The 26,461-nt window shown below is 46.3% G+C and overlaps 6 non-coding genes and 26 pseudogenes across 6 annotated transcripts; all 32 read right to left on the bottom strand.

Moving 5' to 3' along the window:
* Positions 1–167: 167 nt before the first annotated feature.
* Positions 168–286, bottom strand: LOC146523481 (5S ribosomal RNA). The gene has a single exon (XR_014873468.1). It is a non-coding gene; the product is annotated as a 5S ribosomal RNA (ribosomal RNA).
* Positions 287–676: 390 nt separating this feature from the next.
* LOC146523480 (5S ribosomal RNA) lies at positions 677–795 on the bottom strand (annotated as a pseudogene).
* Positions 796–1,185: 390 nt separating this feature from the next.
* Positions 1,186–1,304, bottom strand: LOC146523479 (5S ribosomal RNA). Its single transcript, XR_014873467.1, has one exon. It is a non-coding gene; the product is annotated as a 5S ribosomal RNA (ribosomal RNA).
* Positions 1,305–1,656: 352 nt separating this feature from the next.
* Positions 1,657–1,775, bottom strand: LOC146523478 (5S ribosomal RNA; annotated as a pseudogene).
* A 384-nt stretch (positions 1,776–2,159) lies between these two features.
* On the bottom strand, positions 2,160–2,268 carry LOC146523477 (5S ribosomal RNA; annotated as a pseudogene).
* Positions 2,269–2,618: 350 nt separating this feature from the next.
* Positions 2,619–2,737, bottom strand: LOC146523476 (5S ribosomal RNA). Its single transcript, XR_014873542.1, has one exon. It is a non-coding gene; the product is annotated as a 5S ribosomal RNA (ribosomal RNA).
* Positions 2,738–3,127: 390 nt separating this feature from the next.
* LOC146523475 (5S ribosomal RNA) lies at positions 3,128–3,245 on the bottom strand (annotated as a pseudogene).
* A 376-nt stretch (positions 3,246–3,621) lies between these two features.
* On the bottom strand, positions 3,622–3,740 carry LOC146523474 (5S ribosomal RNA; annotated as a pseudogene).
* Positions 3,741–4,130: 390 nt separating this feature from the next.
* On the bottom strand, positions 4,131–4,249 carry LOC146523473 (5S ribosomal RNA; annotated as a pseudogene).
* A 390-nt stretch (positions 4,250–4,639) lies between these two features.
* LOC146523472 (5S ribosomal RNA) lies at positions 4,640–4,758 on the bottom strand (annotated as a pseudogene).
* A 390-nt stretch (positions 4,759–5,148) lies between these two features.
* On the bottom strand, positions 5,149–5,267 carry LOC146523471 (5S ribosomal RNA; annotated as a pseudogene).
* Positions 5,268–6,650: 1,383 nt separating this feature from the next.
* On the bottom strand, positions 6,651–6,769 carry LOC146523470 (5S ribosomal RNA; annotated as a pseudogene).
* A 390-nt stretch (positions 6,770–7,159) lies between these two features.
* Positions 7,160–7,278, bottom strand: LOC146523469 (5S ribosomal RNA). The gene has a single exon (XR_014873541.1). It is a non-coding gene; the product is annotated as a 5S ribosomal RNA (ribosomal RNA).
* Positions 7,279–7,668: 390 nt separating this feature from the next.
* On the bottom strand, positions 7,669–7,777 carry LOC146523468 (5S ribosomal RNA; annotated as a pseudogene).
* Positions 7,778–8,167: 390 nt separating this feature from the next.
* On the bottom strand, positions 8,168–8,286 carry LOC146523467 (5S ribosomal RNA; annotated as a pseudogene).
* Positions 8,287–8,670: 384 nt separating this feature from the next.
* On the bottom strand, positions 8,671–8,789 carry LOC146523466 (5S ribosomal RNA; annotated as a pseudogene).
* Positions 8,790–10,308: 1,519 nt separating this feature from the next.
* LOC146523465 (5S ribosomal RNA) lies at positions 10,309–10,427 on the bottom strand. Its single transcript, XR_014873487.1, has one exon. It is a non-coding gene; the product is annotated as a 5S ribosomal RNA (ribosomal RNA).
* Positions 10,428–17,872: 7,445 nt separating this feature from the next.
* On the bottom strand, positions 17,873–17,991 carry LOC146523464 (5S ribosomal RNA; annotated as a pseudogene).
* Positions 17,992–18,381: 390 nt separating this feature from the next.
* On the bottom strand, positions 18,382–18,500 carry LOC146523463 (5S ribosomal RNA; annotated as a pseudogene).
* A 390-nt stretch (positions 18,501–18,890) lies between these two features.
* LOC146523462 (5S ribosomal RNA) lies at positions 18,891–19,009 on the bottom strand (annotated as a pseudogene).
* Positions 19,010–20,528: 1,519 nt separating this feature from the next.
* On the bottom strand, positions 20,529–20,647 carry LOC146523461 (5S ribosomal RNA; annotated as a pseudogene).
* A 390-nt stretch (positions 20,648–21,037) lies between these two features.
* On the bottom strand, positions 21,038–21,156 carry LOC146523460 (5S ribosomal RNA; annotated as a pseudogene).
* A 383-nt stretch (positions 21,157–21,539) lies between these two features.
* LOC146523459 (5S ribosomal RNA) lies at positions 21,540–21,658 on the bottom strand (annotated as a pseudogene).
* Positions 21,659–22,050: 392 nt separating this feature from the next.
* On the bottom strand, positions 22,051–22,169 carry LOC146523458 (5S ribosomal RNA; annotated as a pseudogene).
* A 391-nt stretch (positions 22,170–22,560) lies between these two features.
* Positions 22,561–22,678, bottom strand: LOC146523457 (5S ribosomal RNA; annotated as a pseudogene).
* Positions 22,679–23,068: 390 nt separating this feature from the next.
* LOC146523456 (5S ribosomal RNA) lies at positions 23,069–23,187 on the bottom strand (annotated as a pseudogene).
* A 384-nt stretch (positions 23,188–23,571) lies between these two features.
* LOC146523455 (5S ribosomal RNA) lies at positions 23,572–23,690 on the bottom strand (annotated as a pseudogene).
* Positions 23,691–24,080: 390 nt separating this feature from the next.
* Positions 24,081–24,199, bottom strand: LOC146523454 (5S ribosomal RNA; annotated as a pseudogene).
* A 390-nt stretch (positions 24,200–24,589) lies between these two features.
* Positions 24,590–24,708, bottom strand: LOC146523453 (5S ribosomal RNA; annotated as a pseudogene).
* A 390-nt stretch (positions 24,709–25,098) lies between these two features.
* On the bottom strand, positions 25,099–25,217 carry LOC146523452 (5S ribosomal RNA; annotated as a pseudogene).
* Positions 25,218–25,607: 390 nt separating this feature from the next.
* LOC146523451 (5S ribosomal RNA) lies at positions 25,608–25,726 on the bottom strand. Its single transcript, XR_014873540.1, has one exon. It is a non-coding gene; the product is annotated as a 5S ribosomal RNA (ribosomal RNA).
* A 390-nt stretch (positions 25,727–26,116) lies between these two features.
* Positions 26,117–26,235, bottom strand: LOC146523450 (5S ribosomal RNA; annotated as a pseudogene).
* Between the last annotated feature and the right edge of the window lie 226 nt (positions 26,236–26,461).

The raw sequence follows: 26,461 nt of genomic DNA, 5'->3' as shown, positions 1-26,461 counted from the left end.
AGCACTGGCCCTGGTGTGTTGTAGGTGGCCTCAGCCAGCAGAACAAGACATTGGTGAAAACAGCCAAAAGCAATGTCGTTAATGTGCCCTCATTAATGGGCAGCTGCTTTGGGTCTTTTAATACCCCTTCTCTGGATCAAAAGCAGTTCAATGACATGAAAATTAAAGGCTTACAGCACCAGGTATTCCCAGGCAGTCTCCCATCCAAGTACTAACCAAGCCCAGCCCTGCTTAGCTTCCGAGATCAGACGAGGTCAGGCGTGCTCAGGGTGGTATGGCCGTAAGCTGCTGCCCACAGCACAATGTGTCAATTTATGGAATCAAGTGATGAGGTGGCCAGTACCTGAAGTTACGAACACAATCCTATAACCCTACCTGCATGCTTGCCTAATACCCTAACCCAAAGACTCAGTTTAGCATTTATCCAGCAGCACAGGCCCTGGATTTTTGAAGATGGCCTCAGGAACCAGCACAGGGCCTGGTGTGGTGTAGTTAGCCTCGGCCAGCAGCACTGGCCCTGGTGTGTTGTAGGTGGCCTCAGCCAGCAGAACAAGACATTGGTGAAAACAGCCAAAAGCAATGTCGTTAATGTGCCCTCATTAATGGGCAGCTGCTTTGGGTCTTTCAATACACCCCTTCTCTGGATCAAAAGCAGTTCAATGACATGAAAATGAAAGGCTTACAGCACCAGGTATTCCCAGGCAGTCTCCATCCAAGTACTAACCAAGCCCAAGCCCTGCTTAGCTTCCGAGATCAGACGAGGTCAGGCGTGCTCAGGGTGGTATGGCCGTAAGCTGCTGCCCACAGCACAATGTGTCAATTTATGGAATCAAGTGATGAGGTGGCCAGTACCTGAAGTTACGAACACAATCCTATAACCCTACCTGCATGCTTGCCTAATACCCTAACCCAAAGACTCAGTTTAGCATTTATCCAGCAGCACAGGCCCTGGATTTTTGAAGATGGCCTCAGGAACCAGCACAGGGCCTGGTGTGGTGTAGTTAGCCTCGGCCAGCAGCACTGGCCCTGGTGTGTTGTAGGTGGCCTCAGCCAGCAGAACAAGACATTGGTGAAAACAGCCAAAAGCAATGTCGTTAATGTGCCCTCATTAATGGGCAGCTGCTTTGGGTCTTTTAATACACCCCTTCTCTGGATCAAAAGCAGTTCAATGACATGAAAATGAAAGGCTTACAGCACCAGGTATTCCCAGGCAGTCTCCCATCCAAGTACTAACCAAGCCCAGCCCTGCTTAGCTTCCGAGATCAGACGAGGTCAGGCGTGCTCAGGGTGGTATGGCCGTAAGCTGCTGCCCATCAGCACAATGTGTCAATTTATGGAATCAAGTGATGAGGTGGCCAGTACCTGAAGTTACGAACACAATCCTATAACCCTACCTGCATGCTTGCCTAATACCCTAACCCAAAGACTCAGTTTAGCATTTATTCAGCAGCACAGGCCCTGGATTTTTGAAGATGGCCTCAGGAACCAGCACAGGGCCTGGTGTGGTGTAGTTAGCCTCAGCCAGCAGAACAAGACATTGGTGAAAATAGCCAAAAGCAATTTCGTTAATGTGCCCTAATTAATGGGCAGCTGCTTTGGGTCTTTTAATACACCCCTTCTCTGGATCAAAAGCAGTTCAATGACATGAAAATGAAAGGCTTACAGCACCAGGTATTCCAAGGCAGTCTCCCATCCAAGTACTAACCAAGCCCAGCCCTGCTTAGCGTCCGAGATCAGACGAGGTCAGGCGTGCTCAGGGTGGTATGGCCGTAAGCTGCTGCCCACAGCACAATGTGTCAATTTATGGAATCAAGTGATGAGGTGGCCAGTACCTGAAGTTACGAACACAATCCTATAACCCTACCTGCATTCTTGCCTAATACCCTAACCCAAAGACTCAGTTTAGCATTTATCCAGCAGCACAGGCCCTGGATTTTTGAAGATGGCCTCAGGAACCAGCACAGGGCCTGGTGTGGTGTAGTTAGCCTCGGCCAGCAGCACTGGCCCTGGTGTGTTGTAGGTGGCCTCAGCCAGCAGAACAAGACATTGGTGAAAACAGCCAAAAGCAATGTCGTTAATGTGCCCTCATTAATGGGCAGCTGCTTTGGGTCTTTTAATACACCCCTTCTCTGGATCAAAAGCAGTTCAATGACATGAATGGCTTACAGCACCAGGTACTCCCAGGCAGTCTCCCATCCAAGTACTAACCAAGCCCAGCCCTGCTTAGCTTCCGAGATCAGGCGTGCTCAGGGTGGTATGGCCGTAAGCTGCTACCCATAGGAGAATGTGTCAATTTATGGAATCAAGTGATGAGGTGGCCAGTACCTGAAGTTACGAACACAATCCTATAACCCTACCTGCATGCTTGCCTAATACCCTAACCGAAACACTCAGTTTAGCATTTATCCAGCAGCACAGGCCCTGGATTTTTGAAGATGGCCTCAGGAACCAGCACAGGGCCTGGTGTGTTGTAGGTGGCCTCAGCCAGCAGAACAAGCCATTGATGAAAACAGAAAAAGCAATGTCGTTAATGTGCCCTCATTAATGGGCAGCTGCTTTGGGTCTTTCAATACACCCCTTCTCTGGATCAAAAGCAGTTCAATGACATGAAAATGAAAGGCTTACAGCACCAGGTATTCCCAGGCAGTCTCCCATCCAAGTACTAACCAAGCCCAGCCCTGCTTAGCTTCCGAGATCAGACGAGGTCAGGCGTGCTCAGGGTGGTATGGCCGTAAGCTGCTGCCCTCAGCACAATGTGTCAATTTATGGAATCAAGTGATGAGATGGCCAGTACCTGAAGTTACGAACACAATCCTATAACCCTACCTGCATGCTTGCCTAATACCCTAACCCAAAGACTCAATTTAGCATTTATCCAGCAGCACAGGCCCTGGATTTTTGAAGATGGCCTGAGGAACCAGCACAGGGCCTGGTGTGGTGTAGTTAGCCTCGGCCAGCAGCACTGGCCCTGGTGTGTTGTAGGTGGCCTCAGCCAGCAGAACAAGACATTGGTGAAAACAGCCAAAAGCAATGTCGTTAATGTGCCCTCATTAATGGGCAGCTGCTTTGGGTCTTTTAATACACCCCTTCTCTGGATCAAAAGCAGTTCAATGACATGAAAAGGAAAGGCTTACAGCACCAGGTATTCCCAGGCAGTCTTCATCCAAGTACTAACCAAGCCCAACCCTGCTTAGCTTCCGAGATCAGACGAGGTCAGGCGTGCTCAGGGTGGTATGGCCGTAAGCTTCTGCCCACAGCACAATGTGCCAATTTATGGAATCAAGTGATGAGGTGGCCAGTACCTGAAGTTACGAACACAATCCTATAACCCTACCTGCATGCTTGCCTAATACCCTAACCCAAAGACTCAGTTTAGCATTTATCCAGCAGCACAGGCCCTGGATTTTTGAAGATGGCCTCAGGAACCAGCACAGGGCCTGGTGTGGTGTAGTTAGCCTCGGCCAGCAGCACTGGCCCTGGTGTGTTGTAGGTGGCCTCAGCCAGCAGAACAAGACATTGGTGAAAACAGCCAAAAGCAATGTCATTAATGGGCAGCTGCTTTGGGTGTTTTAATACACCCCTTCTCTGGATCAAAAGCAGTTCAATGACATGAAAATTGAAGGCATACAGCACCAGGTATTCCCAGGCAGTCTCCCATCCAAGTACTAACCAAGCCCAGCCCTGCTTAGCTTCCGAGATCAGACGAGGTCAGGCGTGCTCAGGGTGGTATGGCCGTAAGCTGCTGCCCACAGCACAATGTGCCAATTTATGGAATCAAGTGATGAGGTAGCCAGTACCTGAAGTTACGAAAACAATCCTATAACCCTACCTGCATGCTTGCCTAATACCCTAACCCAAAGACTCAGTTTAGCATTTATCCAGCAGCACAGGCCCTGGATTTTTGAAGATGGCCTCAGGAACCAGCACAGGGCCTGGTGTGGTGTAGTTAGCCTCGGCCAGCAGCACTGGCCCTGGTGTGTTGTAGGTGGCCTCAGCCAGCAGAATAAGACATTGGTGAAAACAGCCAAAAGCAATGTCGTTAATGTGCCCTCATTAATGGGCAGCTGCTTTGGGTCTTTCAATACACCCCTTCTCTGGATCAAAAGCAGTTCAATGACATGAAAATGAAAGGCTTACAGCACCAGGTATTCCCGGGCAGTCTCCCATCCAAGTACTAACCAAGCCCAACCCTGCTTAGCTTCCGAGATCAGACGAGGTCAGGCGTGCTCAGGGTGATATGGCCGTAAGCTGCTGCCCACAGCACAATGTGCCAATTTATGGAATCAAGTGATGAGGTGGCCAGTACCTGAAGTTACGAACACAATCCTATAACCCTACCTGCATGCTTGCCTAATACCCTAACCCAAAGACTCAGTTTAGCATTTATCCAGCAGCACAGGCCCTGGATTTTTGAAGATGGCCTCAGGAACCAGCACAGGGCCTGGTGTGGTGTAGTTAGCCTCGGCCAGCAGCACTGGCCCTGGTGTGTTGTAGGTGGCCTCAGCCAGCAGAACAAGACATTGGTGAAAACAGCCAAAAGCAATGTCGTTAATGTGCCCTCATTAATGGGCAGCTGCTTTGGGTCTTTTAATACACCCCTTCTCTGGATCAAAAGCAGTTCAATGACATGAAAAGGAAAGGCTTACAGCACCAGGTATTCCAAGGCAGTCTCCCATCCAAGTACTAACCAAGCCCAGCCCTGCTTAGCGTCCGAGATCAGACGAGGTCAGGCGTGCTCAGGGTGGTATGGCCGTAAGCTGCTGCCCTCAGCACAATGTGTCAATTTATGGAATCAAGTGATGAGGTGGCCAGTACCTGAAGTTACGAACACAATCCTATAACCCTACCTGCATGCTTGCCTAATACCCTAACCCAAAGACTCAGTTTAGCATTTATCCAGCAGCACAGGCCCTGGATTTTTGAAGATGGCCTCAGGAACCAGCACAGGGCCTGGTGTGGTGTAGTTAGCCTCGGCCAGCAGCACTGGCCCTGGTGTGTTGTAGGTGGCCTCAGCCAGCAGAACAAGACATTGGTGAAAACAGCCAAAAGCAATGTCGTTAATGTGCCCTCATTAATGGGCAGCTGCTTTGGGTCTTTTAATACACCCCTTCTCTGGATCAAAAGCAGTTCAATGACATGAAAATGAAAGGCTTACAGCACCAGGTATTCCCAGGCAGTCTCCCATCCAAGTACTAACCAAGCCCAGCCCTGCTTAGCTTCCGAGATCAGGCGAGGTCAGGCGTGCTCAGGGTGGTATGGCCGTAAGCTGCTGCCCTCAGCACAATGTGTCAATTTATGGAATCAAGTGATGAGGTGGCCAGTACCTGAAGTTACGAACACAATCCTATAACCCTACCTGCATGCTTGCCTAATACCCTAACCCAAAGACTCAGTTTAGCATTTATCCAGAAGCACAGGCCCTGGATTTTTGAAGATGGCCTCAGGAACCAGCACAGGGCCTGGTGTGGTGTAGGTGGCCTCAGCCAGCAGAACAAGACATTGGTGAAAACAGCCAAAAGCAATGTCGTTAATGTGCCCTCATTAATGGGCAGCTGCTTTGGGTCTTTTAATAGACCCCTTCTCTGGATCAAAAGCAGTTCAATGACATGAAAATGAAAGGCTTACAGCACCAGGTATTCCCAGGCAGTCTCCCATTGTCACGTAAAGGAATGTTATTTTTCTGTCACTATGTTATTATTCACATGCACAATCATTATTTCATCATTACTTCATTAGTCTGCATCACTTATCATTGTCATTATTCGGTTATCATCCTTATTATCATGTATCATTTACCACTTAGTATATTGGCCACAGCACGCAGAATCAAACACATTCACAGTAAGTCAAATAAGGACGCTGAACTTTCGGTGGCCGGGGACATATGATAAATCACACTTTCACACTCGAGTACACAGTTGATATGTTAGCAGACTATATATGGGAAACATCTAGTTTCAAGTCCGGGAAAGGGTTGTTGTTCTTCTGAAGAAGATGACTTCCAGGAATTGTTCTGACGTCATAAAGGCTATAAAGCTTGTTGTAGCGAACAGAAAGGGGAGACCGGCCTCCCGCACTCTGTAATACGTGTGTGTTTAATAAATCACTTTTTGGACACTCCCTAGGACTCTGTCTGCGCTTACTTTTCCTTCCAAATCAAAAAGAACCATTACACCATCCAAGTACTAACCAAGCCCAGCCCTGCATAGCTTCCAAGATCAGACAAGGTCAGGGGTGTTCAGGGTGGTATGGCCGCAAGCTGCTGCCCACAGCACAATGTGTCAATTTATGGAATCAAGTGATGAGGTGGCCAGTACCTGAAGTTACGAACACAATCCTATAACCCTACCTGCATGCTTGCCTAATACCCTAACCCAAAGACTCAGTTTAGCATTTATCCAGCAGCACAGGCCCTGGATTTTTGAAGATGGCCTCAGGAACCAGCACAGGGCCTGGTGTGGTGTAGTTAGCCTCGGCCAGCAGCACTGGCCCTGGTGTGTTGTAGGTGGCCTCAGCCAGCAGAACAAGACATTGGTGAAAACAGCCAAAAGCAATGTCGTTAATGTGCCCTCATTAATGGGCAGCTGCTTTGGGTCTTTTAATACACCCCTTCTCTGGATCAAAAGCAGTTCAATGACATGAAAATGAAAGGCTTACAGCACCAGGTATTCCCAGGCAGTCTCCCATCCAAGTACTAACCAAGCCCAGCCCTGCTAAGCTTCCGAGATCAGACGAGGTCAGGCGTGCTCAGGGTGGTATGGCCGTAAGCTACTGCCCACAGCACAATGTGTCAATTTATGGAATCAAGTTATAAGGTGGCCAGTACCTGAAGTTACGAACACAGTCCTATAACCCTACCTGCATGTTTGCCTAATACCCGAACCCAAAGACTCAGTTTAGCATTTATCCAGCAGCACAGGCCCTGGATTTTTGAAGATGGCCTCAGGAACCAGCACAGGGCCTGGTGTGGTGTAGTTAGCCTCGGCCAGCAGCACTGGCACTGGTGTGTTGTGGGTGGCCTCAGCCAGCAGAACAAGACATTGGTGAAAACAGCCAAAAGCAATGTCGTTAATGTGCCCTCATTAATGGGCAGCTGCTTTGGGTCTTTTAATACACCCCTTCTCTGGATCAAAAGCAGTTCAATGACATGAAAAGGAAAGGCTTACAGCACCAGGTATTCCCAGGCAGTCTCCCATCCAAGTACTAACCAAGCCCAGCCCTGCTTAGCTTCCGAGATCAGACGAGGTCAGGCGTGCTCAGGGTGGTATGGCCGTAAGCTGCTGCCCACAGCACAATGTGTCAATTTATGGAATCAAGTGATGAGGTGGCCAGTACCTGAAGTTACGAACACAATCCTATAACCCTACCTGCATGCTTGCCTAATACCCTAACCCAAAGACTCAGTTTAGCATTTATCCAGCAGCACAGGCCCTGGATTTTTGAAGATGGCCTGAGGAACCAGCACAGGGCCTGGTGTGGTGTAGTTAGCCTCGGCCAGCAGCACTGGCGCTGGTGTGTTGTAGGTGGCCTCAGCCAGCAGAACAAGACATTGGTGAAAAAAGCCAAAAGCAATGTCGTTAATGTGCCCTCATTAATGGGCAGCTGCTTTGGGTCTTTTAATACACCCCTTCTCTGGATCAAAAGCAGTTCAATGACATGAAAATGAAAGACTTATAGCACCAGGTATTCTCCCATCCAAGTACTAACCAAGCCCAGCCCTGCTTAGCTTCCGAGATCAGACGAGGTCAGGCGTGCTCAGGGTGGTATGGCCGTAAGCTGCTGCCCACAGCACAATGTGTCAATTTATGGAATCAAGCGATGAGGTGGCCAGTACCTGAAGTTACGAACACAATCCTATAACCCTACCTGCATGCTTGCCTAATACCCTAACCCAAAAACTCAGTTTAGCATTTATCCAGCAGCACAGGCCCTGGATTTTTGAAGATGGCCTCAGGAACCAGCACAGGGCCTGATGTGGTTTAGTTAGCCTTGGCCAGCAGCACTGGCCCTGGTGTGTTGTGGGTGGCCTCAGCCAGCAGAACAAGACATTGGTGAAAACAGCCAAAAGCAATGTCGTTAATGTGCCCTCATTAATGGGCAGCTGATTTGGGTCTTTTAATACACCCCTTCTCTGGATCAAAAGCAGTTCAATGACATGAAAAGGAAAGGCTTACAGCACCAGGTATTCCCAGGCAGTCTCCCATCCAAGTACCAACCAAGCCCAGCCCTGCTTAGCTTCCGAGATCAGACGAGGTCAGGCGTGCTCAGGGTGGTATGGCCGTAAGCAGCTGCCCACAGCACAATGTGTCAATTTATGGAATCAAGTGATGAGGTGGCCAGTACCTGAAGTTACGAACACAATCCTATAACCCTACCTGCATGCTTGCCTAATACCCTAACCCAAAGACTCAGTTTAGCATTTATCCAGCAGCACAGGCCCTGGATTTTTGAAGATGGCCTCAGAAACCAGCACAGGGCCTGGTGTGGTGTAGTTAGCCTCGGCCATCAGCACTGGCCCTGGTGTGTTGTAGGTGGCCTCAGCCAGCAGAACAAGACATTGGTGAAAACAGCCAAAAGCAATGTCGTTAATGTGCCCTCATTAATGGGCAGCTGCTTTGGGTCTTTTAATACACCCCTTCTCTGGATCAAAAGCAGTTCAATGACATGAAAGGCTTACAGCACCAGGCATTCCCAGGCAGTCTCCCATCCAAGTACTAACCAAGCACAGCCCTGCTTAGCTTCCGAGATCAGACGAGGTCAGGCGTGCGCAGGGTGGTATGGTCGTAAGCTGCTGCCCATAGGAGAATGTGTCAATTTATGGAATCAAGTGATGAGGTGGCCAGTACCTGAAGTTACAAAGACAATCGTTTAACCCTACCTGCATGCTTGCCTAATACCCTAACCCAAAGACTCAGTTTAGCATTTATCCAGCAGCACAGGCCCTGGATTTTTGAAGATGGCCTCAGGAACCAGCACAGGGCCTGGTGTGGTGTAGTTAGCCTCGGCCAGCAGCACTGGCCCTGCTGTGTTGTAGGTGGCCTCAGCCAGCAGAACAAGACATTGGTGAAAACAGCCGAAAGCAATGTCCTTAATGTGCCCTCATTAATGGGCAGCTGCTTTGGGTCTTTTACAATTTTTTCTGATTGCTTAAGCACATTTTTTGTAACTATTGGCTATTTTTGCAAAACTCTACACACAAATAAGAAAACCTGTCACCCAATTATCAAAACATTGTAGTTCTCTTGCAAAAGCGAACACAGCTAGATTAACTCTTCATACCTTCGTAAAAATGGTGTTTTCGTATCAAACAGTACACACAAGCCATCATCTACTAAGCACACAATGCGCCAACTGCACACTGATGGTATGAATACAAAACACATCTGGCTTTTGCTTTCTCTGTGTACAGATGTCAATTGAACATTCTGCCTCTGCCCCCAACATCTGGACGTCTAGCAATTCTGTAAAGTAACAATTTCAGTATTTTTGCATGTATGGTACTGTTGTGTTTCTCATTAGAGTATGGCAGTGCTACAAAGTACTTACCGATTCTCATTTCGAAATGTCCTAATGATGCTTGCCACAGTGTAGCGGCTCAGTTTAGGCTGAACCCGTTGGCCAGCTTCCCTCAGGGTCATCCCATGGTTGATGACATGGTCCACTATTGTAGCCCTGATGTCATCAGTTATTCTGTTTCTTACTCTTCTTACCCTTCCTCTTTCCCCTCCTCGTCCTCTTCTTGCTCCTCTTTGTCCTCTTCCTCTAACTTCCTCTAACCCTCTTGCTTCTTCACCTCCACGTCCTCTTCCTCCAACTTCTTCACCTCCACGTCCTCTCCCTCGGCCTCCTCTGATTCTCACTCTTCTCACTCTTACTGCTCCTTCCATTGTACTCCACATAGACAGCTTACCTGTGGCCTGTTTATAGTGCTTAGGCTGATTGCAAAGTGGACTAATTATCTAAAACAGTTTTCACATGTGAAAGTGTGCCAGACAGTTGGCAAAATAGTGTTAATGATAGCCATACATGTGTATAATTTTGCTAGGAGTGTGTTGGAAATTTGGTAATTGAGTGTAAGCAGTGAGTTGTGCCTACAGTTTTGCAAAGTGTGTGTTACAAAATTGCAAACTGAGTGCAAAGCAGTGTTTGTGCTTTTAGTTTTGCAAACTCAGTGAGTGGTTTTGCTATAAGTGTTAATAGTTTTAGGAATTGTGCTATAAGAATCACAGTTAGGGTTTAAGCATTCAGAAAAAACTGTAATACACCCCTTCTCTGGATCAAAAGCAGTTCAATGACATGAAAATGAAAGGCTTACAGCACCAGGTATTCCCAGGCAGTCTCCCATCCAAGTACTAACCAAGCCCAGCCCTGCTTAACTTCTGAGATCAGACGAGGTCAGGCGTGCTCAGGGTGGTATGGCCGTAAGCTGCTGCCCACAGCACAATGTGCCAATTTATGGAATCAAGTGATGAGGTGGCCAGTACCTGAAGTTACGAACACAATCCTATAACCCTACCTGCATGCTTGCCTAATACCCTAACCCAAAGACTCAGTGTTAGGAGAAAAACCTCAGAAAAGCAAAGAATCACGGGCCCAGAGTTAATTCATGCACATGGACGATTACCTGACACCTTCCGTCAACTACAGAAAGTGTAGGCAAAGCGCGCCAGGCTTTCGCTCAGAGTTTATTATATACTGTCCTCTCACGTAACACTCATGGGTGGAGTACAAGTTAGGAAAAAAACAACTTCTTATCTGCTGCTTGCATAGAGGCTGCACAGGATGCAAGCTTGCAAGACGAAGATGGACAAGTTGATTAACGATCTTGTAGTGGGTTAGAACAATACACGTGGGTGTTGTCTAAACTTGAGCAACTTCCTCATGTGATCACTTTGTTGCAGCTGAAGAATTTGCTGACACGCTATGTACAGGCATTACTGTGCAATTTAAATAAGCTTAAACATAAAGGTAATAAGGTAAAATCTTTTCACATTCCAGCCTGTTTTTAGCAATTTAAATTGTACGGCAAAACACCTATCATTTATCAGGACATAACTTCTTACAACATGTATTTTCAGTTAGTTCATCATAGAATGCATTTGCTGATTTTTATAGGCAACTTAAATACTTGTATCAGAGTCTACATCATAGTCATCAGTAAGTAACTACTTGTTTTTCACATTTTCAGTTACTACATAATTAGTTGCACTTCATCTTCATTTAACAAATAGAAAAAGAAGTCTTCATAATCTTCATCAGTTTGTGGTACATCTGCGTGAGTGATGAACTTATCATCTGTGAAATTACAGCCTTTAAACAAGGTATAACACAAGTAAAGAAAAGCAAAATAAAATAAAATATAATAAAGTAAAATAAAACCAGGAAAACTCCAACGCCGATCAACAGTCTCTTTAGAATCTGAAGCCATGTTTAAAGAATGTACATTATCTGGTATGTAGGTGCAGCACATGGTGTTGAAAGACACACAATCCTCCTTTCTCAGCCAGGATCATGTCCAGTGCTACACGATATTGCATTAGAGCAATTCGGAGAGCGTCCATTTCTTGGTTATGTCCCTCGTTGACCTTGCAAATGCATTGAGGAACAAGCCGAATCTTTTTCCAGCATGTTTTCCAGTCCCTATTCATGGGAATAGGGCGTGGAGAACTTTCTGTCCTGTGATAGGAATACTTATGACTCTTCTACTGCAGAAAAAACCCCTCTGTAGAAAGGGTGCTGGGTCCAGTTATCTTACTGCTGTTATGATCCCAGCAGTCTTCAGAGTGTCATCGTATGCACAGTACAGTGACACAGCATTAGGTGATGTTCATAGGAAACTGCTGTCATCACCACCATAGCTTCTGGTTCCTGTGCTTTTCACAGAATCATGATGTCATCCTCGGACTCCCTCTGCGCTGTCGATGGAGCTTGGCACGCCCCCCTCATCCTTCAGGTGCCCGTCTGTTCTCTGGAAATCCCCCTTGGCACAGTTCTCATTCCAACGCAGCTTCGTGGTCCTTGCTGTGGCTCCGAAGTCTGATCTCATGATGGGCCCCAACCAGCTCGACCTTTGACCTCAACCACTGCCTGGGCTGTCAGCTATGCCTGGAATGGTTCTTGCTTCTCACCGGGCCTCTGAAGATTTCTCAGGAGATGACTGCTGCACCTGTATTTCCTTGCTAGGAGGAAAAACTTCTATTTGGAGAGCATGTCAACAATCATCAAACCACATTCTTTAGTTCAGTGAACTTCACTTATAGGCCATCAAAGCCTCATCTGAACATGGTTGCACCACTTGCATAGGTTTGATACCCGTTGAATGAACTATTAATCACACAAATTGCTGCAAAAATCATATAAAATATAGTTTAATGTTAATTCATTGTTTCATGTTAATCCTGGGCCCCTCCTCTTGACGCATGGACACTCCCATGAGTCAACTCATCAAAACCAGATTCCTGTCTTAAAGAAAAAGGTTAGCTAGATCATGTCCCAGGCAACATCAGGGCATCTCCCCCTCTGGAGCAGCACCACCTCGGACCTATAATCCTGCAGTAAAAGATGTTAGTGTGATTTGCATATTAAGTTTGCTTAAAAACTGGCTCCGCCAGGAGCCTGCATACACACCATCATGGCCTGAAAAACAAGATCTGGAAGTGAAATCAAAATAACCTTCACATTTTCCCTAAAACACAGTGTAACAGCATCACCACTCATAACCTGTAAGCACAGTTTCTTCACACATAAACCCAGAAATCTTGTAGTAGAAAAACATTAACTAGTTGTCCTGTTACAAATCACATGATCAAACCACATGAAGAACTGTAATGCTGTAGAGAAGAAAATGTAAATGTTAGCGCTGCGCGGGTGTATACACTCTTTCTCACAGTAATCTCTGTGAGCAACACAAACCCATGAATGGTAGATTCGCAAACACAGAAAGTGGCATTTAAAAGTTAAATCGGTATGCAACCTCGGATGTTGCTGTCATCTTTCTGCTCCTGTAAAAAGAAACACACAAATTCATCCACCCTTTTGTCCTGTCTAGGTGGAGGTTAACTTTGAGTCGTAGTCAAGTCTTGTCAGGTTTTATCAGTCAGTCAGTTTGTTTTTATTTCCATTTATTCATTCATTCATCCATTCTTTCTTTCTTTGCTGATAGTGGAAACTATCACCGCATTTGATTTCCACCCTCAGCAAAATGACGTCATTTCAAAAGAAAAAAGAAGAATTTTAGATCGGATTACCTCGCTGAATCCTTTTTAGGCAGGGACTCTCATTTTCTAATTGTCCCAAATAAGTGGCTTTCTCCTGAGCCCATTTCAATGTGGAGAAACTCACTTGTAACAATTTTCTTGACGACGTATCGTATAGCGCTTCTAATCGTGCGGATCTGCTCAAACAGAGATTATCGAACAAAACTTTCAGTGCACTGTGAAAGTAACAAAATAAAAAGGCCTTGTTAAGTCATGACACAAGCTCCTCATCTCAGGAGGGTAAATCATACCATTAGCATGGTTTATCATACCATCATACTGATTGGCAGGCTCAACTTCACAACAAAAGAAAAATCATCAGCTAGATTCACTCCGAACCAACCATCAGCTGCACAATACACAACATAAGCCTAATATATTATTAGCTATGAGTTTAATCCCCAGATCTGTGCTTCTCACTCATTTAGGCCACACACACCCATTTTATTCAGTTTTCCTTTTTTTTTCCTGTCATCATAAAACATGTGACATGTTGTCATGCACTTCACAAAAGAAGTTTGTTCTGACGTATTCAGAGTTGTGTATCTAGGTACAGGATTCACTCGCACATCAAAACAGGAAACTCAGTGTTTTAGAGTCTCCACTCTAACAAACTCCAACACATCTCATTCACTCGTGCTAAGATTCAGTCACCTTTCCTCAATCTAAGAACGATCAACTAATTTGCATATCAGCTATTAACCCACTAAGATGACAGGACAACAGAAATGCATATTCAAAATGTTATCACAAAAATAGAATTTCCCTCATACAGTAAATTACTTGTGCTGCATCAATCAAGCAGGAAGCATCTCCCAATTTACTGTATTAACAACTAAATTTATTGTCTGATTTCTGGGTGGTCAAACCAGAATCTTTTTTTTTTTTTTTTTTTTTTTTTCCCCACAAAAGTTAAACTGTTGTCCTGCAACCTAGAGAGTCAATTTTTTTTTATTATTGGATAAATTCAGCATTTGATAACAAGTGTCTATTAAATTCACACTATTTTAACACTTGATGAGAGATAACAAGCTAATTTTCATTGCATGTGTTTTTGTGTTATTAGGCAGGTTTAATGCATGTCTGTGGAGCTGCATATCCAGCAGGGCATGTTCTTAAAGCTGCCTTTCCTACACATTTCTCAGCTATTATTTAATCATTTGTAACTAATGTGCTATGAGTCCACTGATCTTTGCATCACACTAAGTGACTTGGACAAGATGGTAAACAGACTCACATGCTTAAGATGTTGTCTAATCTTCATGAGCTCTCTTGTGTTTGTGTTAGTAGGGTTAATGCATGTTCTGCTTGTGTGTGTGATTTTGTATGTTTCTTTTTGCAGTGTTTCAGACTCCTTCACAATTTTCCCACTTAAGCAGTCAGTTTTGTTTTCCCCAGGTTTGCTAACCCAAATTTTGATTTCCCAGATTAAACAACAAAATTCCTATGTGTTCTCACCACTGCTCTCACTCTGTTGTCCTCTCCCACTTCAACAGTCCAATAGCAGGCAGTTCTCCTTCAGCTTTGTCTTGTGTTTCACTGTCTCTTCTTGCCATTTTCTCCAAAAGTGGCAAATGTCAAACTCCAACAGTCTCCTCAGTTCTCCTCAAATGTTCTTGTCACATGCACAGTGAATTTGCAGCTTGTTGGAAACACAGTGCCATTCATCCAATCAGGCAGGATGATGGGTTTGCTCTTCTTCTCTGATGCTATTTGTCCACACTGCTGCTGCTTGCTGGGACTCTTTGCCCAGGACTTTGCTGCTGTCTCTTTATCTGCCATGTCATTGCTCTTTGGAGCTGCATTCCTTGTCTTCAGGGAGGAGTGAGAGCTCGCTTGTGAGTTTAAGAGACACATGGTGCTGTAAATAAGTTAGCCAGAAACTTGGCCTGAATGTTTCTAATGATGTTAAACTATAACTTTCTTCCGACCGCTGCATGTGGAAAATTGATTCAGGTCTGCTTGTCACCTGAAAGTGACAAACTAAGACATGTTCATTATTATTATCACTGCTTAACCAACACACACAACTCTCTCTCTCTGTTTTTGTGAACTGCCCTTTCTTAAAAGCAGAAAATGAGATTGTAGTTGCTCTTGGCTGAGCAACACAAAACCTTTTTCCTAAGATTATTTTTCATCTACAATGTAAATTTTGTCTATTTTTTACTCTTTTTTTTTTTTCTTTACAATAGCTGGTGACCTGCAGAATCACCGCTCTCACAATCAGAGGCAATTACTTTTACACAGCGCACAAAAACACTGTGACATCAGACGCATTCACACTCACTTTTTTCATCTGCGTAAATAAATCATTTGGCCAATGGCATGTGCTATCGTGATCCATAAATATGATCACAAGTTTATTTAACTATTTTTCAACCCTCCAAAACAAATAAACAAAAACATGATGTTATGAATACTCTACACACATGAGTCAAGATGCAGGAAAACTGCTCACGGAAACTCTGCACATTCCAGTTATCACAGTTATCATAGTTCTGTTTCCCTCTCTTTGAAGAGTTCTCAGCCAGCTCCTGATCTGATAATGTGTAGCTTGTTCATCAGCTCAGAAAAAACCAAAACGTAACCTCACACAGTGGTTGCGTGCTTTGCCCCACAGTGGCAAAGACTTGCACTTTCATATTCAATTCAGCTTCTCCGTCATGTAGTTTTCAGCTGTTTCATACAGGGTTCAGCATATTAGTTGTTTTTATAGGTTTGCTCTATATCTCAGCAAAGTCTCATCCAGGATGACAGGTTTTCAAGCAGGTCAAGTGCCTCTATGCACTTAATTAGTTCAAATATTTACCTATTTTACTTCATCTACTGTCATTGTACTGAATTTGAGCAACCCTAAGCTTAATGCAGATTACTTTCAACAATTATCTACCTCGCATCATAACTGACTGAGGTGCCTCTTCATATTAATATTATTTTATCATTAACACCAATTTACAGGTTGTTATCCTTGCTATTATTAGTATGAATACATTAAAGATAAGTTGTAATTTAATTTTGCCGTTCGTTTATTTTTCATTATTCAGTCGGGTCTGTTTCCAACCCTTTTTAAACTACTTTAAACTACTTTGATCTCCATGTATAAACACTAATTTGTCCGGCGCCTGGACATTTTTCCTCTAGCCACTGCTCGTCAGCAGTGAGTTTGGTGGGCTGATTACCCATTATCACACAACTGCAGAGCCGTCTCTGGCACGAGACGCGGGGGTGGTTGCTGACACGCCCTTCTACTCCCTGCTAATCAGGAAGCGGTGGCAGTTTTATGGGATGAAACCCAACCTTTCCCCTTTGTCACCAGTACTTGAGCTCCTTACAGTAAATAAAAAGACAGTAAAAATGGAAGTAGTTCAGCAACTTAATGTGCTGTCAAAAAAATTAACTTACTTCCGACACACAGAAAACAGACATTTATACACAGTCGCGCAGATCCTTACGGCGGATCACTCCTAAACCCTTACGGCGGGTGAGACCTTTAACGTGTTTTACTTTACAATCCTTTCGGCGGATTAGTCCTATGAACCCTTACAGTGGGTTAACCTTATTACACGTATTTTTTATAAAATCCGTACAGTGGATTAGACTGTCAAACCCTTTCGGCGGGTGAAACCTATTTCTGTTTTACGCGAGTGTGATTGAGTGGATTCTTTTACCTTTCCAAGATCTTTCCATCTATGTTTGAGGTCTTACACTGGAACCCAGCGTCGTGGACCGCTTAACCGGCCTGGACCCGAATTTTTTTTTACGTTCCAGGGCTTTCGCTCCTTCCTTGAGGAGGCTGTCGACAGTCTGCGGTACGGCCCCCCGACGGCGATAGGATACAGGTAGATCTCTTGTTTGGAGTCACAACAATAGAGTTGCTTTTTCCAAATCCGGCTCGAAGGACCAAGAAATGTTAGGAGAAAAACCTCAGAAAAGCAAAGAATCACGGGCCCAGAGTTAATTCATGCACATGGACGATTACCTGACACCTTCCGTCAACTACAGAAAGTGTAGGCAAAGCGCGCCAGGCTTTCGCTCAGAGTTTATTATATACTGTCCTCTCACGTAACACTCATGGGTGGAGTACAAGTTAGGAAAAAAACAACTTCTTATCTGCTGCTTGCATAGAGGCTGCACAGGATGCAAGCTTGCAAGACGAAGATGGACAAGTTGATTAACGATCTTGTAGTGGGTTAGAACAATACACGTGGGTGTTGTCTAAACTTGAGCAACTTCCTCATGTGATCACTTTGTTGCAGCTGAAGAATTTGCTGACACGCTATGTACAGGCATTACTGTGCAATTTAAATAAGCTTAAACATAAAGGTAATAAGGTAAAATCTTTTCACACTCAGTTTAGCATTTATCCAGCAGCACAGGCCCTGGATTTTTGAAGATGGCCTCAGGAACCAGCACAGGGCCTGGTGTGGTGTAGTTAGCCTCGGCCAGCAGCACTGGCCCTGGTGTGTTGTAGGTGGCCTCAGCCAGCACAACAAGACATTGGTGAAAACAGGCAAAAGCAATGTCGTTAATGTGCCCTCATTAATGGGCAGCTGCTTTGGGTCTTTTAATACACCCCTTCGCTGGATCAAAAGCAGTTCAATGACATGAAAATTAAAGGCTTACAGCACCAGGTATTCCCAGGCAGTCTCCCATCCAAGTACTAACCAAGCCCAGGCCTGCTTAGCTTCCGAGATCAGACGAGGTCAGGCGTGCTCAGGGTGGTATGGCCGTAAGCTGCTGTCCACAGCACAATGTGTCAATTTATGGAATCAAGTGATGAGGTGGCCAGTACCTGAAGTTACGAACACAATCCTATAACCCTACCTGCATGCTTGCCTAATACCCTAACCCAAAGACTCAGTTTAGCATTTATTCAGCAGAACAGGCCCTGGATTTTTGAAGATGGCCTCAGGAACCAGCACAGGGCCTGGTGTGGTGTAGTTAGCCTCGGCCAGCAGCACTGGCCCTGGTGTGTTGTAGGTGGCCTCAGCCAGCACAACAAGACATTGGTGAAAACAGGCAAAAGCAATGTCGTTAATGTGCCCTCATTAATGGGCAGCTGCTTTGGGTCTTTTAATACACCCCTTCGCTGGATCAAAAGCAGTTCAATGACATGAAAATGAAAGGCTTACAGCACCAGGTATTCCCAGGCAGTCTCCCATCCAAGTACTAACCAAGCCCAGGCCTGCTTAGCTTCCGAGATCAGACGAGGTCAGGCGTGCTCAGGGTGGTATGGCCGTAAGCTGCTGTCCACAGCACAATGTGTCAATTTATGGAATCAAGTGATGAGGTGGCCAGTACCTGAAGTTACGAACACAATCCTATAACCCTACCTGCATGCTTGCCTAATACCCTAACCCAAAGACTCAGTTTAGCATTTATTCAGCAGAACAGGCCCTGGATTTTTGAAGATGGCCTCAGGAACCAGCACAGGGCCTGGTGTGGTGTAGTTAGCCTCGGCCAGCAGCACTGGCCCTGGTGTGTTGTAGGTGGCCTCAGCCAGCAGAACAAGACATTGGTGAAAACAGCCAAAAGCAATGTCGTTAATGTGCCCTCATTAATGGGCAGCTGCTTTGGGTCTTTTAATACACCCCTTCTCTGGATCAAAAGCAGTTCAATGACATGAAAATTAAAGGCTTACAGCACCAGGTATTCCCAGGCAGTCTCCCATCCAAGTACTAACCAAGCCCAGGCCTGCTTAGCTTGCGAGATCAGACGAGGTCAGGCGTGCTCAGGGTGGTATGGCCGTAAGCTACTGCCCACAGCACAATGTGTCAATTTATGGAATCAAGTGATGAGGTGGCCAGTACCTGAAGTTACGACCACAATCCTATAACCCTACCTGCATGCTTGCCTAATACCCTAACCCAAAGACTCAGTTTAGCATTTATCTAGCAGCACAGGCCCTGGATTTTTGAAGATGGCCTCAGGAACCAGCACAGGGCCTGGTGTGGTGTAGTTAGCCTCGGCCATCAGCACTGGCCCTGGTGTGTTGTAGGTGGCCTCAGCCAGCAGAACAAGACATTGGTGAAAACAGCCGAAAGCAATGTCCTTAATGTGCCCTCATTAATGGGCAGCTGCTTTGGGTCTTTTACAGTTTTTTCTGATTGCTTAAGCACATTTTTTGTAACTATTGGCTATTTTTGCAAAACTCTACACACAAATAAGAAAACCTGTCACCCAATTATCAAAACATTGTAGTTCTCTTGCAAAAGCGAACACAGCTAGATTAACTCTTCACACCTTCGTAAAAATGGTGTTTTCGTATCAAACAGTACACACAAGCCATCATCTACTAAGCACACAATGCGCCAACTGCACACTGATGGTATGAATACAAAACACATCTGGCTTTTGCTTTCTCTGTGTACAGATGTCAATTGAACATTCTGCCTCTGCCCCCAACATCTGGACGTCTAGCAATTCTGTAAAGTAACAATTTCAGTATTTTTGCATGTATGGTACTGTTGTGTTTCTCATTAGAGTATGGCAGTGCTACAAAGTACTTACCGATTCTCATTTCGAAATGTCCTAATGATGCTTGCCACAGTGTAGCGGCTCAGTTTAGGCTGAACCCGTTGGCCAGCTTCCCTCAGGGTCATCCCATGGTTGATGACATGGTCCACTATTGTAGCCCTGATGTCATCAGTTATTCTGTTTCTTACTCTTCTTACCCTTCCTCTTTCCCCTCCTCGTCCTCTTCTTGCTCCTCTTTGTTCTCTTCCTCTAACTTCCTCTAACCCTCTTGCTTCTTCACCTCCACGTCCTCTTCCTCCAACTTCTTCACCTCCACGTCCTCTCCCTCGGCCTCCTCTGATTCTCACTCTTCTCACTCTTACTGCTCCTTCCATTGTACTCCACATAGACAGCTTACCTGTGGCCTGTTTATAGTGCTTAGGCTGATTGCAAAGTGGACTAATTATCTAAAACAGTTTTCACATGTGAAAGTGTGCCAGACAGTTGGCAAAATAGTGTTAATGATAGCCATACATGTGTATAATTTTGCTAGGAGTGTGTTGGAAATTTGGTAATTGAGTGTAAGCAGTGAGTTGTGCCTACAGTTTTGCAAAGTGTGTGTTACAAAATTGCAAACTGAGTGCAAAGCAGTGTTTGTGCTTTTAGTTTTGCAAACTCAGTGAGTGGTTTTGCTATAAGTGTTAATAGTTTTAGGAATTGTGCTATAAGAATCACAGTTAGGGTTTAAGCATTCAGAAAAAACTGTAACAGACCCCTTCTCTGGATCATAAGCAGTTCACTTACATGAAAATGAAAGGCTTACAGCACCAGGTATTCCCAGGCAGTCTCCCATCCAAGTACTAAACAAGCCCAGCCCTGCTTAGCTTCCGAGATCAGACGAGGTCAGGCGTGCTCAGGGTGGTATGGCCGTAAGCTGCTGCCCACAGCACAATGTGTCAATTTATGGAATCAAGTGATGAGGTGGCCAGTACCTGAAGTTACCAACACAATCCTATAACCCTACCTGCATGCTTGCCTAATACCCTAACCCAAAGACTCAGTTTAGCATTTATCCAGCAGCACAGGCCCTGGATTTTTGAAGATGGCCTCAGGAACCAGCACAGGGCCTGGTGTGGTGTAGTTAGCCTCGGCCATTTGCACTGGCCCTGGTGTGTTGTAGGTGGCCTCAGCCAGCAGAACAAGACATTGGTGAAAACAGCCAAAAGCAATGTCGTTAATGTGCCCTCATTAATGGGCAGCTGCTTTGGGTCTTTTAATACACCCCTTCTCTGGATCAAAAGCAGTTCAATGACATGAAAATGAAAGGCTTACAGCACCAGGTATTCCCAGGCAGTCTCCCATCCAAGTACTAACCAAGCCCAGCCCTGCTTAACTTCCGATATCAGACGAGGTCAGGCGTGCTCAGGGTGGTATGGCCGTAAGCTGCTGCCCACAGCACAATGTGCCAATTTATGGAATCAAGTGATGAGGTGGCCAGTACCTGAAGTTACGAACACAATCCTATAACCCTACCTGCATGCTTGCCTAATACCCTAACCCAAAGACTCAGTTTAGCATTTATCCAGCAGCACAGGCCCTGGATTTTTGAAGATGGCCTCAGGAACCAGCACAGGGCCTGGTGTGGTGTAGTTAGCCTCGGCCAGCAGCACTGGCCCTGTGTGTTGTAGGTGGCCTCAGCCAGCAGAATAAGACATTGGTGAAAACAGCCAAAAGCAATGTCGTTAATGTGCCCTCATTAATGGGCAGCTGCTTTGGGTCTTTTAATACACCCCTTCTCTGGATCAAAAGCAGTTCAATGATATGAAAGGCTTATAGCACCAGGTACTCCCAGGCAGTCTCCCATCCAAGTACTAACCAAGCCCAACTCTGCTTAGCTTCCGAGATCAGACGAGGTCAGGCGTGCTCAGGGTGGTATGGCCGTAAGCTGCTGCTCTCCAGCACAATGTGTCAATTTATGGAATCAAGCTGATGAGGTGGCCAGTACCTGAAGTTACGAACACAATCCTATAACCCTACCTGCATGCTTGCCTAATACCCTAACCCAAAGACTCAGTTTAGCATTTATCCAGCAGCACAGGCCCTGGATTTTTGAAGATGGCCTCAGGAACCAGCACAGGGCCTGGTGTGGTGTAGTTAGCCTCGGCCAGCAGCACTGGCCCTGGTGTGTTGTAGGTGGCCTCAGCCAGCAGAACAAGACATTGGTGAAAACAGCCAAAAGCAATGTCGTTAATGTGCCCTCATTAATGGGCAGCTGCTTTGGGTCTTTTAATATACCCCTTCTCTGGATCAAAAGCAGTTCAATGACATGAAAATTAAAGGCTTACAGCACCAGGTATTCCCAGGCAGTCTCCCATCCAAGTACTAACCAAGCCCAGCGCTGCTTAGCTTCCGAGATCAGACGAGGTCAGGCGTGCTCAGGGTGGTATGGCCGTAAGCTGCTAGGTACAGCACAATGTGTCAATTTATGGAATCAAGTGATGAGGTGGCCAGTACCTGAAGTTACAAACACAATCCTATAACCCTACCTGAATGCTTGCCTAATACCCTAACCCAAAGACTCAATTTAGCATTTATCCAGCAGCACAGGCCCTGGATTTTTGAAGATGGCCTGAGGAACCAGCACAGGGCCTGGTGTGGTGTAGTTAGCCTCGGCCAGCAGCACTGGCCCTGGCTGTGTTGTAGGTGGCCTCAGCCAGCAGAACAAGACATTGGTGAAAACAGCCAAAAGCAATGTCGTTAATGTGCCCTCATTAATGGGCAGCTGCTTTGGGTCTTTTAATACACCCCTTCTCTGGATCAAAAGCAGTTCAATGACATGAAAAGGAAAGGCTTACAGCACCAGGTATTCCCAGGCAGTCTTCATCCAAGTACTAACCAAGCCCAACCCTGCTTAGCTTCCGAGATCAGACGAGGTCAGGCGTGCTCAGGGTGGTATGGCCGTAAGCTTCTGCCCACAGCACAATGTGCCAATTTATGGAATCAAGTGATGAGGTGGCCAGTACCTGAAGTTACGAACACAATCCTATAACCCTACCTGCATGCTTGCCTAATACCCTAACCCAAAGACTCAGTTTAGCATTTATCCAGCAGCACAGGCCCTGGATTTTTGAAGATGGCCTCAGGAACCAGCACAGGGCCTGGTGTGGTGTAGTTAGCCTCGGCCAGCAGCACTGGCCCTGGTGTGTTGTAGGTGGCCTCAGCCAGCAGAACAAGACATTGGTGAAAACAGCCAAAAGCAATGTCGTTAATGTGCCCTCATTAATGGGCAGCTGCTTTGGGTCTTTTAATACACCGCTTCTCTGGATCAAAAGCAGTTCAATGACATGAAAATTAAAGGCTTACAGCACCAGGTATTCCCAGGCAGTCTCCCATCCAAGTACTAACCAAGCCCAGCCCTGCTTAGCTTCCAAGATCAGACGAGGTCAGGCGTGCTGAGGGTGGTATGGCCGTAAGCTGCTGCCCACAGCACAATGTGTCAATTTATGGAATCAAGCGATGAGGTGGCCAGTACCTGAAGTTACGAACACAATCCTATAACCCTACCTGCATGCTTGCCTAATACCCGAACCCAAAGACTCAGTTTAGCATTTATCCAGCAGCACAGGCCCTGGATTTTTGAAGATGGCCTCAGGAACCAGCACAGGGCCTGGTGTGGTGTAGTTAGCCTCGGCCAGCAGCACTGGCCCTGGTGTGTTGTAGGTGGCCTCAGCTAGAAGAACAAGACATTGGTGAAAACAGCCAAAAGCAATGTCGTTAATGTGCCCTCATTAATGGGCAGCTGCTTTGGGTCTTTTAATACACCCCTTCTCTGGATCAAAAGCAGTTCAATGATATGAAAGGCTTATAGCACCAGGTACTCCCAGGCAGTCTCCCATCCAAGTACTAACCAAGCCCAACTCTGCTTAGCTTCCGAGATCAGACGAGGTCAGGCGTGCTCAGGGTGGTATGGCCGTAAGCTGCTGCCCACAGCACAATGTGTCAATTTATGGAATCAAGCGATGAGGTGGCCAGTACCTGAAGTTACGAACACAATCCTATAACCCTACCTGCATGCTTGCCTAATACCCTAACCCAAAGACTCAGTTTAGCATTTATCCAGCAGCACAGGCCCTGGATTTTTGAAGATGGCCTCAGGAACCAGCACAGTGCCTGGTGTGGTGTAGTTAGCCTCGGCCAGCAGCACTGGCCCTGGTGTGTTGTAGGTGGCCTCAGCCAGCAGAACAAGACATTGGTGAAAACAGCCAAAAGCAATGTCGTTAATGTGCCCTCATTAATGGGCAGCTGCTTTGGGTCTTTTAATACACCCCTTCTCTGGATCAAAAGCAGTTCAATGACATGAAAATGAAAGGCTTACAGCACCAGGTATTCCCAGGCAGTCTCCCATCCAAGTACTAACCAAGCCTAGCCCTGCTTAGCTTCCGAGATCAGACGAGGTCAGGCGTGCTCAGGGTGGTATGGCCGTAAGCTGCTAGGTAAAGCACAATGTGTCAATTTATGGAATCAAGTGATGAGGTGGCCAGTACCTGAAGTTACGAACAAAATCCTATAACCCTACCTGCATGCTTGCCTAATACCCTAACCCAAAGACTCAGTTTAGCATTTATCCAGCAGCACAGGCCCTGGATGTTTGAAGATGGCCTCAGGAACCAGCACAGGGCCTGGTGTGGTGTAGTTAGCCTCGCCCAGCAGCACTGGCCCTGGTGTGTTGTAGGTGGCCTCAGCCAACAGAACGAGACATTGGTGAAAACAGCCAAAAGCAATGTCGTTAATGTGCCCTCATTAATGGGCAGCTGCTTTGGGTCTTTTAATACACCCCTTCTCTGGATCAAAAGCAGTTCAATGACATGAAAATTAAAGGCTTACAGCACCAGGTATTCCAAGGCAGTCTCCCATCCAAGTACTAACCAAGCCCAGCCCTGCTTAGCGTCCGAGATCAGACGAGGTCAGGCGTGCTCAGGGTGGTATGGCCGTAAGCTGCTGCCCACAACACAATGTGTCAATTTATGGAATCAAGTGATGAGGTGGCCAGTACCTGAAGTTACGAACACAATCCTATAACCCTACCTGCATGCTTGCCTAATACCCTAACCCAAAGACTCAGTTTAGCATTTATCCAGCAGCACAGGCCCTGGATTTTTGAAGATGGCCTCAGGAACCAGCACAGGGCCTGGTGTGGTGTAGTTAGCCTCGGCCAGCAGCACTGGCCCTGGTGTGTTGTAGGTGGCCTCAGCCAGCAGAACAAGACATTGGTGAAAACAGCCAAAAGCAATGTCGTTAATGTGCCCTCATTAATGGGCAGCTGCTTTGGGTCTTTTAATACACCCCTTCTCTGGATCAAAAGCAGTTCAATGACATGAAAATGAAAGGCTTACAGCACCAGGTATTCCCAGGCAGTCTCCCATCCAAGTACTAACCAAGCCCAGCCCTGCTTAGCTTCCGAGATCAGGCGAGGTCAGGCGTGCTCAGGGTGGTATGGCCGTAAGCTGCTGCCCACAGCACAATGTGTCAATTTATGGAATCAAGTGATGAGGTGGCCAGTACCTGAAGTTACGAACACAATCCTATAACCCTACCTGCATGCTTGACTAATACCCTAACCCAAAGACTCAGTTTAGCATTTATTCAGCAGCACAGGCCCTGGATTTTTGAAGATGGCCTCAGGAACCAGCACAGGGCCTGGTGTGGTGTAGTTAGCCTTGGCCAGCAGCACTGGCCCTGGTGTGTTGTAGGTGGCCTCAGCCAGCAGAACAAGACATTGGTGAAAACAGCCAAAAGCAATGTCGTTAATGTGCCCTCATTAATGGGCAGCTGCTTTGGGTCTTTTAATACACCCCTTCTCTGGATCAAAAGCAGTTCAATGACATGAAAATGAAAGGCTTACAGCACCAGGTATTCCCAGGCAGTCTCCCATCCAAGTACTAACCAAGCCCAGCCCTGCTTAGCTTCCGAGATCAGACGAGGTCAGGCGTGCTCAGGGTGGTATGGCCGTAAGCTGCTGCCCACAGCACAATGTGTCAATTTATGGAATCAAGTGATGAGGTGGCCAGTACCTGAAGTTACGAACACAATCCTATAACCCTACCTGCATGCTTGCCTAATACCCTAACCCAAAGACTCAGTTTAGCATTTATCCAGCAGCACAGGCCCTGGATTTTTGAAGATGGCCTCAGGAACCAGCACAGGGCCTGGTGTGGTGTAGTTAGCCTCGGCCAGCAGCACTGGCCCTGGTGTGTTGTAGGTGGCCTCAGCCAGCAGAACAAGACATTGGTGAAAACAGCCAAAAGCAATGTCGTTAATGTGCCCTCATTAATGGGCAGCTGCTTTGGGTCTTTTAATACACCCCTTCTCTGGATCAAAAGCAGTTCAATGACATGAAAATGAAAGGCTTACAGCACCAGGTATTCCCAGGCAGTCTCCCATCCAAGTACTAACCAAGCCCGGCCCTGCTTAGGTTCCGAGATCAGACGAGGTCAGGCGTGCTCAGGGTGGTATGGCCGTAAGCTGCTGCCCACAGCACAATGTGTCAATTTATGGAATCAAGTGATGAGGTGGCCAGTACCTGAAGTTACGAACACAATCCTATAACCCTACCTGCATGCTTGCCTAATACCCTAACCCAAAGACTCAGTTTAGCATTTATCCAGCAGCACAGGCCCTGGATTTTTGAAGATGGCCTCAGGAACCAGCACAGGGCCTGGTGTGGTGTAGTTAGCCTCGGCCAGCAGCAC

The sequence above is a fragment of the Neolamprologus multifasciatus genome, chromosome 3, assembly GCF_963576455.1.
Source record: "Neolamprologus multifasciatus chromosome 3, fNeoMul1.2, whole genome shotgun sequence".
Lineage (NCBI taxonomy): Eukaryota > Metazoa > Chordata > Actinopteri > Cichliformes > Cichlidae > Neolamprologus > Neolamprologus multifasciatus.
The sequence above is the reverse complement of the archived record's forward strand: the minus strand, read 5'-3'. Positions and strand labels throughout refer to the sequence as shown.